The sequence below is a fragment of the Dermacentor variabilis genome, chromosome 9 (assembly GCF_050947875.1).
Source record: "Dermacentor variabilis isolate Ectoservices chromosome 9, ASM5094787v1, whole genome shotgun sequence".
NCBI lineage: Eukaryota > Metazoa > Arthropoda > Arachnida > Ixodida > Ixodidae > Dermacentor > Dermacentor variabilis.
The window spans coordinates 7,543,502-7,556,193 of NC_134576.1; the positions used below are offsets into that span (position 1 = coordinate 7,543,502).

General features: G+C 46.1%; 2 non-coding genes across 2 annotated transcripts; both read right to left on the reverse strand.

The window, feature by feature from the left end:
• Nucleotides 1-6,593: 6,593 nt before the first annotated feature.
• TRNAS-CGA (transfer RNA serine (anticodon CGA)) lies at nt 6,594-6,666 on the reverse strand. The gene has a single exon. It is a non-coding gene; the product is annotated as a tRNA-Ser (tRNA).
• Nucleotides 6,667-10,792: 4,126 nt separating this feature from the next.
• On the reverse strand, nt 10,793-10,865 carry TRNAS-CGA (transfer RNA serine (anticodon CGA)). The gene has a single exon. It is a non-coding gene; the product is annotated as a tRNA-Ser (tRNA).
• Between the last annotated feature and the right edge of the window lie 1,827 nt (nt 10,866-12,692).

Here is a 12,692-nt window from a genome sequence, read left to right on the forward strand (position 1 = left end):
TTGTGCTTAATAAATGGAATGAAGAAACGATAAATTAATAGAAGTTAAAGTGGATGAAAAACCAACTTCCCGCAGGTGGGAACCGAACCCACAACCTTCGCATTTCGCGTGCGATGCTCTACCAATTGAGCTACCGCGGTGCTGTTTCCCCATCTACTTTCTTGGGTACTTATGTGTACTAGTAAAATCCTGGGAGTGTTAGCCAGCGCCCCCACTCACTGACCTTGGCGGCGGACGTGGAACGTCCTCGTTGCCACAGGCGTCATGAGAACGTGATGTTTTTGGGTGAAGGAAACTGGTGAATAAACCCATATATGCTACCTGAAGGCATCAATGTTGCCGGATTCGAGACCCTCGTTATGTAATAAACGAGAAGAAAGGTGGTTAACCGAGGGGCCCAATATTTATTAGTCATATCATGAGAAGCCAACAAGCACTGACAGCAAGGACAAAATAGGTGAAATTAATTGTGCTTACTAATGGAATGAAGAAACGATAAATTAATAGAAATTAAAGTGGATGAAAAAACAACTTCCTGCAGGTGGGAATCGAACCCACAACCTTCGCATTTCGCGTGCGATGCTCTACCAATTGAGCTACCGCGGCGCTGTTTCCCCATCAACTTTCTAGGGTATTTATGTGTACTATTAAATCTCTGAGAGTGTTAGCCAGCGCCACCACTCACAGACGTTGGCGGCGGACGTGGAACATCCTCGTTGCCGCATGCGTCACGAGAACGTGATCTTTTTGGGTGAAGGCAACTGGTCAATAAACCCACATATGCTACCTGAAGGCATCAATGTTGCCGGATTCGAGACCCTCCTTATGTAATAAACGAGAAGAAAGGGGTTAACCGACGGGCCCGTTATTTATTAGGCATATCATGAGAAGCCCACAAGCACTGACAGCAAGGACAATATTGGTTAAAAAAATTGTGCTTAATAAATGGAATGAAGAAACGATAAATTAATAGAAGTTAAAGTGGATGAAAAAACAACTTCCCGCCGTTGAGAACCGAACCCCCAACCTTCCCATTTCGCGTGCGATGCTCTACCAATTGAGCTACCGCGGCGCTGTTTCCCCATCAACTTTCTTGGGTATTTATGTGTACTAGTAAAATCCTGGGAGTGTTAGCCAGCGCCACCACTCACTGACTTTGTCGCCGGACGTGGAACGTCCTCGTTGCCGCAGGTGTCACGAGAACGTGATCTTTTTGCGTGAAGGCAACTGGTCAATAAACCCACATATGCTACCTGAAGGCATCAATGTTGCCGGATTCGAGACCCTCGTTATGTAATAAACGAGAAGAAAGGGGGTTAACCGAGGGGCCCGATATTTATTAGTCATATCATGAGAAGCCAACAAGCACTGACAGCAAGGACAACATAGGGGAAATTAGTGGTGCTTAATAAATGGAATGAGGAAACGATAAATTAATAGAAGTTAAAGTGGATGAAAAAACAACTTCCCGCCGTTGGGAACCGAACCCCCAACCTTCGCATTTCGCGTGCGATGCTCTACCAATTGAGCTACCGCGGCGCTGTTTCCCCATCAACATTCTAGGGTATTGATGTGTACTAGTAAAATCCTGGGAGTGTTAGCCAGCGCCACCACTCACTGACTTCGTCGGCGGACGTGGAACGTCCTCGTTGCCGCAGGTGTCACGAGAACGTGATCTTTTTGCGTGAGGGCAACTGGTCAATAAACACACATATGCTACCTGAAGGCATCAATGTTGCCGGATTCGAGACCCTCGTTATGTAATAAAGTGAAGAAAGGGGGTTAACCGAAGGGCCCCATATTAATTAGTCATATCATGAGAAGCCAACAAGCACTGACAGCAAGGACAACATAGGGGAAATTAGTTGTGCTTAATAAATGGAATGAAGAAACGATAAATTGATAGAAGTTCAAGCGGATGAAAAAACAACTTCCCGCAGTTGGGAACCGAACCCCCAACCTTCGCATTTCGCGTGCGATGCTCTACCAAATAGGCTACCGCGGCGCTGTTTCACCATCAACTTTCTTAGGTATTTATGTGTACTAGTAAAACCCTGGGAGTGTTAGCCAACGCCACCACTCACAGACCTTGGCGGCGGACGTGGAACGTCCTCGTTGCCACAGGCGTCATGAGAACTGGATCTTTTTGGGTGAAGGAAACTGGTGAATAAACCCATATATGCTACCTGAAGGCATGAATGTTGCCGGATTCGAGACCCTCGTTTTGTAATAAATGAGAAGAAAGTTGGTTAACCGAGGGGCCCGATATTTATTAGTCATATCATGAGAAGCCAACAAGCACTGACAGCAAGGACAACATAGGTGAAATTAGTTGTGCTTATTAATGGAATGAAGAACCGATAAATTAAAAGAAATTAAAGTGGATGAAAAAACAACTTCCGGCAGGTGGGAACCGAACCCACAACCTTCGCATTTCGCGTGCGATGCTCTACCAATTGAGCTACCGCGGCGCTGTTTCCCCATCAACTTTCTTGGGTATTTATGTGTACTAGTAAAATCCTGGGAGTGTTAGCCAGCGCCACCACTCACTGACTTTGTCGCCGGACGTGGAACGTCCTCGTTGCCGCAGGTGTCACGAGAACGTGATCTTTTTGCGTGAAGGCAACTGGTCAATAAACCCACATATACTACCTGAAGGCATCAATGTTGCCGGATTCGACACCCTCGTTATGTAATAAATGAGAAGAAAGCGGGTTAACCGAGGGGCCCGATATTTATTAGTCATATCATGAGAAGCCAACAAGCACTGACCGCAAGGACGACATAGGTGAAATTAATTGTGCTTAATAAATAGAATGAAGAAACGATAAATTATTAGAAATGAAGGCGGATGAAAAAACAACTTGCTGCAGGTGGCAACCGAACCTACAACCTTCGCATTTCGCGGGCGATGCTCTACCAATTGAGCTACCGCGGCGCTGTTTCCCCATCAACTTTCTTGGGTATTTATGTGTACTAGTAAAATCCTGGGAGTGTTAGCCAGCGCCACCACTCACTGACTTTGTAGGCGGACGCGGAACGTCCTCGTTGCCGCAGGCGTCATGAGAACTGGATCTTTTTGGGTGAAGGAAACTAATAAACCCATATATGCTACCTGAAGGCATCAATGTTGCCGGATTCGAGACCCTCGTTTTGTAATAAACGAGAAGAAAGGGGGTTAACCGAGGGGCCCGATATTTATTAGTCATATCATGAGAAGCCAACAAGCACTGACAGCAAGGACAACATAGGTGAAATTAGTTGTGCTTATTAATGGAATGAAGAACCGATAAATTAAAAGAAATTAAAGTGGATGAAAAAACAACTTCCTGCAGGTGGGAACCGAACCCACAACCTTCGCATTTCGCGTGCGATGCTCTACCAATTGAGCTACCGCGGCGCTGTTTCCCCATCTACTTTCTTGGGTACATATGTGTACTAGTAAAATCCTGGGAGTGTTAGCCAACGCCACCACTCACTGACCTTGGCGGCGGACGTGGAACGTCCTCGTTGATACAGGCGTCATGAGAACTGGATCTTTTTGGGTGAAGGAAACTGGTGAATAAACCCATATATGCTACATGAAGGCATCAATGTTGCCGGATTCGAGACCCTCGTTTTGTAATAAACGAGAAGAAAGGGGGTTAACCGAGGGGCCCGATATTTATTAGTCATATCATGAGAAGCCAACAAGCACTGACAGCAAAGACCACATAGGTGAAATAATTGTGCCTAATAAATGGCATGAAGAAACGATAAATTATTAGAAATTAAAGCGAATAAAAAAACAACTTGCTGCAGTTGGGAACCGAACCCGCAACCTTCGCATTTCGCGTGCGATGCTCTACCAATTGAGCTACCGCGGCGCTGTTTCCCCATCAACTTTCTTGGGTATTTATGTGTACTAGTAAAATCCTGGGAGTGATAGCCAGCGCCACCACTCACTGACTTTGTCGGCGGACGTGGAACGTCCTCGTTGCCGCAGGTGTTACGAGAACGCGATCTTTTTGCGTGAAGGCAACTGGTCAATAAACCCACATATGCTACCTGAAGGCATCAATGTTGCCGGATTCGAGACCCTCGTTATGTAATAAATAGAAGAAAGGGGGTTAACCGAGGGGCCCGATATTAATTAGTCATATCATGAGAAGCCAACAGGCACTGACAGCAAGGACAAAATAGGTGAAATTAATTGTGCTTACTAATGGAATGAAGAAACGATAAATTAATAGAAATTAAAGTGGATGAAAAAACAACTTCCTGCAGGTGGGAATCGAACCCACAACCTTCGCATTTCGCGTGCGATGCTCTACCAATTGAGCTACCGCGGCGCTGTTTCCCCATCAACTTTCTAGGGTATTTATGTGTACTATTAAAACTCTGAGAGTGTTAGCCAGCGCCACCACTCACAGACGTTGGCGGCGGACGTGGAACGTCCTCGTTGCCGCATGCGTCACGAGAACGTGATCTTTTTGGGTGAAGGCAACTGGTCAATAAACCCACATATGCTACCTGAAGGCATCAATGTTGCCGGATTCGAGACCCTCCTTATGTAATAAACGAGAAGAAAGGCGTTAACCGACGGGCCCGTTATTTATTAGTCATATCATGAGAAGCCAACAAGCACTGACACCAAGGACGACATAGGTGAAATTATTTGTACTTAATAAATAGAATGAAGAAACGATAAATTATTAGAAATTAAAGCGGATGAAAAAACAACCTGCTGCTGGTGGGAACCGAACCCACAACCTTCGCATTTCGCGTGCGATGCTCTACCAATTGAGCAACCGCGGCGCTGTTTCCCCATCAACTTTCTTGAGTATTTATGTGTACATAATAAAACCCTAGGAGTGTTAGTCAGCGCCACCACTCACAGACCTTGGCGGCGGACGTGGAACGTCCTCGTTGCCGCAGGTGTCACGAGAACGTGATCATTTTGCGTGAAGGCAACTGGTCAATAAACCCACATATGCTACCTGAAGGCATCAAAGTTGCCTGATTCGAGACCCTCGTTATGAAATAAACGAGAAGAAAGGGGGTTAACCGAGGGGCCCGATATTTATTAGTCATATCATGAGAAGCCAACAAGCACTGACAGCAAGGACAACATAGGGGAAATTAGTGGTGCTTAATAAATGGAATGAGGAAAGGATAAATTAATAGAAGTTAAAGTGGATGAAAAAACAACTTCCCGCCGTTGGGAACCGAACCCCCAACCTTCGCATTTCGCGTGTGATGCTCTACCAATTGAGCTACCGCGGCGCTGTTTCCCCATCAACTTTCTAGGGTATTGATGTGTACTAGTAAAATCCTTGGAGTGTTAGCCAGCGCCACCACTCACTGACTTTGTCGGCGGACGTGGAACGTCCTCGTTGCCGCAGGTGTCACGAGAACGTGATCTTTTTGCGTGAAGGCAACTGGTCAATAAACCCACATATGCTACCTGAAGGCATCAATGTTGCCGGATTCGAGACCATCGTTATGTAATAAACGAGAAGAAAGGGGGCTACCCGAGGGGCCCGATATTTATTAGTCATATCATGAGAAGCCAACAAGCACTGACAGCAAGGACAACATAGTTGAAATTAATTGTGCTTAATAAATGGAATGAAGAAGCGATAATTTAATAGAAAATAAAGTGGATGAAATAACAACTTCCCGCAGGTGGGAACCGAACCCACAACCTTCGCATTTCGCGTGCGATGCTCTACCAATTGAGCTACCGCGGTGCTGTTTCCCCATCAACTTTCTTGGCTATTTATGTGTACTAGTAAAATCCTGGGAGTGTCAGCCAGCACCATAACTCACTGACCTTGGCGGCGGATGTGGAACGTCCTCGTTGCCGCAGGCGTCACGACAACGTGATCTTTTTGGCTGAAGGCTACTGTTCAATAAACCCACATATGCTACCTGGAGGCATCAGTGTTTCCGCATTCGAGACCCTCGTTATGTAATAAACGTGAAGAAAGGGGGTTAACCGAGGGGCCCGATATTTATTAGTCATATCATGAGAAGCCAACAAGGACTGAAAGCAAGGACAACATAGGGGAAATTAGTTGCGCCGAATAAATGGTATGAAGAAACGATAAATTAATAGAAATTAAAGTGGATGAAAAAACAACTTGCCGCTGGTGGGAACCGAACCCACAACCTTCGCATTTCGCGTGCGATGCTCTACCAATTGAGCTACGGCGGCGCTGTTTCCCGATCAACTTTCTAGGGTATTTGTGTGTACTAGTAAAACCCTGAGAGTGTTAGCCAGCGCCACCAGTCACTGACCTTGGCGGCGGACGTGGAACGTCCTCGTTGCCGCAGGCGTCAAGAGAACGTGATCTTTTTGGGTGAAGGAAACTGGTGAATAAACCCACATATGCTACCTGAAGGCATCAATGTTGCCGGATTCGAGACCCTCGTTATGTATTAAACGATAAGAAAGGGGCTTAACCGAGAGGCCTGATATTTATTACTCATATCATGAGAAGCCAACAAGCACTGACAGCAAGGACAACATAGGTGAAATTATTTGTGCCTAATAAATGACATGAAGAAACGATAAATTATTAGAAATTAAAGCGGATGAAAAAACAACTTGCCGCAGGTGGGAACCGAACCCACAACCTTCGCATTTCGCGTGCGATGCTCTACCAATTGAGCTACCGCGGCGCTGTTTCCCCATCAACTTTCTTGGGTATTTATGTGTACATTATAAAACCCTGGGAGTGTTAGCCAGCGCCACCACTCACAGACCTTGGCGGCGGACGTGGAACGTCCTCGTTGCCGCAGGTGTCACGAGAACGTGATCTTTTTCCGTGAAGGCAACTGGTCAATAAACCCACATTTGCTACCTGAAGGCACCAATGTTGCCGGATTCGAGACCCTGTTTATGTAATAAACGAGAAGAAAGGGGGTTAACCGAGGGGCCCGATATTTATTAGTCCTATCATGAGAAGGCAACAAGCACTGATTGCTAGGACAACATAGGTGAAGTGAATTGCGCGTAATAAATGGAATAAAGAAACGATAAATTAATAGAAGTTCAAGTGGATGAAAAAACAACTTCCCGCAGTTGGGAACCGAACCCCCAACCTTCGCATATCGCGTGCGATGCTCTAACAATTGAGCTACCGCGGCGCTGTTTCCCCATCAACTTTTTTAGGTATTTATGTGTACTAGTAAAACCCTGGGAGTGTTAGCCAACGCCACAACTCACAGACCTTGGCGGCGGACGTGGAACATCCTCGTTGCCGCAGGCGTCACGAGAACGTGATCTTTTTGGGTGATGGCAACTGGTCAATAAAGCCACATATGCTACCTGAAGGCATCAATGTTGCCGGATTCGAGACCCTCGTTATGTAATAAACGAGAAGAAAGGGGGTTAACCGAGGGGCCCGTTATTTATTATTCATATCATGAGAATCCAAAAGCACTGACACCAAGGACAACATAGGGGGAAATTAGTTGTGCCTAATAAATAGAATGAAGAAACGATAAATTATTAGAAATTATAGTGGATGAAAAGACAACTTGCCGAAGGTGGGAACCGAACCCACAACCTTCGCATTTCGCGTGCGATGCTCTACCAATTGAGCTACCGTGGTGCTGTTTCCCCATCAACTTTCTTGGGTACTTATGTGTACTAGTAAAATCCTGGGAGTGTTAGCCAGCGCCACCACTCACTGACCTTGGCGGCGGACGTGGAACGTCCTCGTTGCCGCAGGCGTCACGAGAACGTGATCTTTTTGGGTGAAGCAAACTGGTGAATAAACCCACATATGCTACCTGAAGGCATCAATGTTGCCGGATTCGAGACCCTCGTTATGTAATAAACGAGAAGAAAGGGGGTTAACCGGGGGGCCCGATATTTATTAGTCATATCATGAGATGCAAACAAGCACTGACAGCAAGGACGACATAGGGGAAATTAGTGGTGCTTAATAAATGGAATGAGGAAACGATAAGTTAATAGAAATTAAAGTGGTTGAAAAAACAACTGGCGCAGGTGGGAACCGAACACACAACCTTCGCATTTCGCGTGCGATGCTCTACCAATTGAGCTACCGCGGCGCTGTTTCCCCATAAACTTTCTTGGGTATTTATGTGTACTAGTAAAATCCTGGGAGTGTTAGCCAGCGCCATAACTCACTGACCTTGGCGGCGGACGTGGAACGTCCTCGTTTCCGCAGGTGTCACGAGAACGTGATCTTTTTGCGTGAAGGCAACTGGTCAATAAACCCACATATGCTACCTGAAGGCATCAATGTTGCCTGATTCGAGACCCTCGTTATGTAATAAACGAGAAGAAAGGGGGTTAACCGAGGGGCCCGATATTTATTAGTCATATCATGAGAAGCCAACAAGCACTGACAGCAAGGACAACATACGGGAAATTAGTGGTGCTTAATAAATGGAATGAGGAAACGATAAATTAATAGAAGTTAAAGTGGATGAAAAAACAACTTCCCGCCCTTGGGAACCGAACCCCCAACCTCCGCATTTCGCGTGCGATGCTCTACCAATTGAGCTACCGCGGCGCTGTTTCCCCATCAACTTTCTTGGGTATTTATGTGTACTAGTAAAATCCTGGGAGTGTTAGCCAGCGCCACCACTCACTGACTTTGTCGCCGGACGTGGAACGTCCTCGTTGCCGCAGGTGTCACGAGAACGTGATCTTTTTGCGTGAAGGCAACTGGTCAATAACCCAACATATGCTACCTGAAGGCATCAATGTTGCCGGATTCGAGACCCTCGTTATGTAATAAACGAGAAGAAAGGGGGTTAACCGAGGGGCCCGATATTTATTAGTCATATCATGAGAAGCCAACAAGCACTGACAGCAAGGACAACATAGGTGAAATTAATTGTGCTTAATAAATGGAATGAAGAAGCGATAAATTAATAGAAATTAAAGTGGATGAAAAAACAACTTCGCGCAGGTGGGAACCGAACCCACAATCTTCGCATTTCGCGTGCGATGCTCTACCAATTGAGCTACCGCGGTGCTGTTTCCCCATCTACTTTCTTGGGTACTTATGTGTACTAGTAAAATCCTGGGAGTGTTAGCCAGCGCCACCACTCACTGACCTTGGCGGCGGACGTGGAACGTCCTCGTTGCCACAGGCGTCATGAGAACGTGATGTTTTTGGGTGAAGGAAACTGGTGAATAAACCCATATATGCTACCTGAAGGCATCAATGTTGCCGGATTCGAGACCCTCGTTATGTAATAAACGAGAAGAAAGGGGGTTAACCGAGGGGCCCGATATTTATTAGTCATGAGAAGCCAACAAGCACTGACAGCAAGGACGACATAGGTGAAATTATTTGTGCTTAATAAATAGAATGAAGAAACGATAAATTATTAGAAATTAAAGCGGATGAAAAAACAACTTGCTGCAGGTGGGAACCAAACCTAGAACCTTCGCATTTCGCGTGCGATGCTCTACCAATTGAGCAACCGCGGCGCTGTTTCCCCATCAACTTTCTTGAGTATTTATGTGTACATAATAAAACCCTAGGAGTGTTAGTCAGCGCCACCACTCACAGACCTTGGCGGCGGACGTGGAACGTCCTCGTTGCCGCAGGTGTCACGAGAACGTGATCATTTTGCGTGAAGGCAACTGGTCAATAAACCCACATATGCTACCTGAAGGCATCAAAGTTGCCTGATTCGAGACCCTCGTTATGAAATAAACGAGAAGAAAGGGGGTTAACCGAGGGGCCCGATATTTATTAGTCATATCATGAGAAGCCAACAAGCACTGACAGCAAGGACAACATAGGGGAAATTAGTGGTGCTTAATAAATGGAATGAGGAAAGGATAAATTAATAGAAGTTAAAGTGGATGAAAAAACAACTTCCCGCTGTTGGGAACCGAACCCCCAACCTTCGCATTTCGCGTGTGATGCTCTACCAATTGAGCTACCGCGGCGCTGTTTCCCCATCAACTTTCCAGGGTATTGATGTGTACTAGTAAAATCCTTGGAGTGTTAGCCAGCGCCACCACTCACTGACTTTGTCGGCGGACGTGGAACGTCCTCGTTGCCGCAGGTGTCACGAGAACGTGATCTTTTTGCGTGAAGGCAACTGGTCTATAAACCCACATATGCTACCTGAAGGCATCAATGTTGCCGGATTCGAGACCATCGTTATGTAATAAACGAGAAGAAAGGGGGCTACCCGAGGGGCCCGATATTTATTAGTCATATCATGAGAAGCCAACAAGCACTGACAGCAAGGACAACATAGGTGAAATTAATTGTGCTTAATAAATGGAATGAAGAAGCGATAATTTAATAGAAAATAAAGTGGATGAAATAACAACTTCCCGCAGGTGGGAACCGAACCCACAACCTTCGCATTTCGCGTGCGATGCTCTACCAATTGAGCTACCGCGGTGCTGTTTCCCCATCAACTTTCTTGGCTATTTATGTGTACTAGTAAAATCCTGGGAGTGTCAGCCAGCACCATAACTCACTGACCTTGGCGGCGGATGTGGAACGTCCTCGTTGCCGCAGGCGTCACGACAACGTGATCTTTTTGGCTGAAGGCTACTGTTCAATAAACCCACATATGCTACCTGGAGGCATCAGTGTTTCCGCATTCGAGACCCTCGTTATGTAATAAACGAGAAGAAAGGGGCTTAACCGAGAGGCCTGATATTTATTACTCATATCATGAGAAGCCAACAAGCACTGACAGCAAGGACAACATAGGTGAAATTATTTGTGCCTAATAAATGGCATGAAGAAACGATAAATTATTAGAAATTAAAGCGGATGAAAAAACAACTTGCCGCAGGTGGGAACCGAACCCACAACCTTCGCATTTCGCGTGCGATGCTCTACCAATTGAGCTACCGCGGCGCTGTTTCCCCATCAACTTTCTTGGGTATTTATGTGTACATTATAAAACCCTGGGAGTGTTAGCCAGCGCCACCACTCACAGACCTTGGCGGCGGACGTGGAACGTCCTCGTTGCCGCAGGTGTCACGAGAACGTGATCTTTTTCCGTGAAGGCAACTGGTCAATAAACCCACATTTGCTACCTGAAGGCACCAATGTTGCCGGATTCGAGACCCTGTTTATGTAATAAACGAGAAGACAGGGGGTTAACCGAGGGGCCCGATGTTTATTAGTCCTATCATGAGAAGGCAACAAGCACTGATTGCTAGGACAACATAGGTGAAGTTAATTGCGCGTAATAAATGGAATAAAGAAACGATAAATTAATAGAAGTTCAAGTGGATGAAAAAACAACTTCCGGCAGTTGGGAACCGAACCCCCAACCTTCGCATATCGCGTGCGATGCTCTAACAATTGAGCTACCGCGGCGCTGTTTCCCCATCAACTTTTTTAGGTATTTATGTGTACTAGTAAAACCCTGGGAGTGTTAGCCAACGCCACAACTCACAGACCTTGGCGGCGGACGTGGAACATCCTCGTTGCCGCAGGCGTCATGAGAACGTGATCTTTTTGGGTGATGGCAACTGGTCAATAAAGCCACATATGCTACCTGAAGGCATCAATGTTGCCGGATTCGAGACCCTCGTTATGTAATAAACGAGAAGAAAGGGGGTTAACCGAGGGGCCCGTTATTTATTATTCATATCATGAGAATCCAAAAGCACTGACACCAAGGACAACATAGGGGAAATTAGTTGTGCCTAATAAATAGAATGAAGAAACGATAAATTATTAGAAATTATAGTGGATGAAAAGACAACTTGCCGAAGGTGGGAACCGAACCCACAACCTTCGCATTTCGCGTGCGATGCTCTACCAATTGAGCTACCGTGGTGCTGTTTCCCCATCAACTTTCTTGGGTACTTATGTGTACTAGTAAAATCCTGGGAGTGTTAGCCAGCGCCACCACTCACTGACCTTGGCGGCGGACGTGGAACGTCCTCGTTGCCGCAGGCGTCACGAGAACGTGATCTTTTTGGGTGAAGCAAACTGGTGAATAAACCCACATATGCTACCTGAAGGCATCAATGTTGCCGGATTCGAGACCCTCGTTATGTAATAAACGAGAAGAAAGGGGGTTAACCGGGGGGCCCGATATTTATTAGTCATATCATGAGATGCAAACAAGCACTGACAGCAAGGACGACATAGGGGAAATTAGTGGTGCTTAATAAATGGAATGAGGAAACGATAAGTTAATAGAAATTAAAGTGGTTGAAAAAACAACTTGGCGCAGGTGGGAACCGAACACACAACCTTCGCATTTCGCGTGCGATGCTCTACCAATTAAGCTACCGCGGCGCTGTTTCCCCATAAACTTTCTTGGGGATTTATGTGTACTAGTAAAATCCTGGGAGTGTTAGCCAGCGCCATAACTCACTCCCCTTGGCGGCGGACGTGGAACGTCCTCGTTTCCGCAGGTGTCACGAGAACGTGATCTTTTTGCGTGAAGGCAACTGGTCAATAAACCCACATATGCTACCTGAAGGCATCAATGTTGCCTGATTCGAGACCCTCGTTATGTAATAAACGAGAAGAAAGGGGGTTAACCGAGGGGCCCGATATTTATTAGTCATATCATGAGAAGCCAACAAGCACTGACAGCAAGGACAACATACGGGAAATTAGTGGTGCTTAATAAATGGAATGAGGAAACTATAAATTAATAGAAGTTAAAGTGGATGAAAAAACAACTTCCCGCCCTTGGGAACCGAACCCCCAACGTTC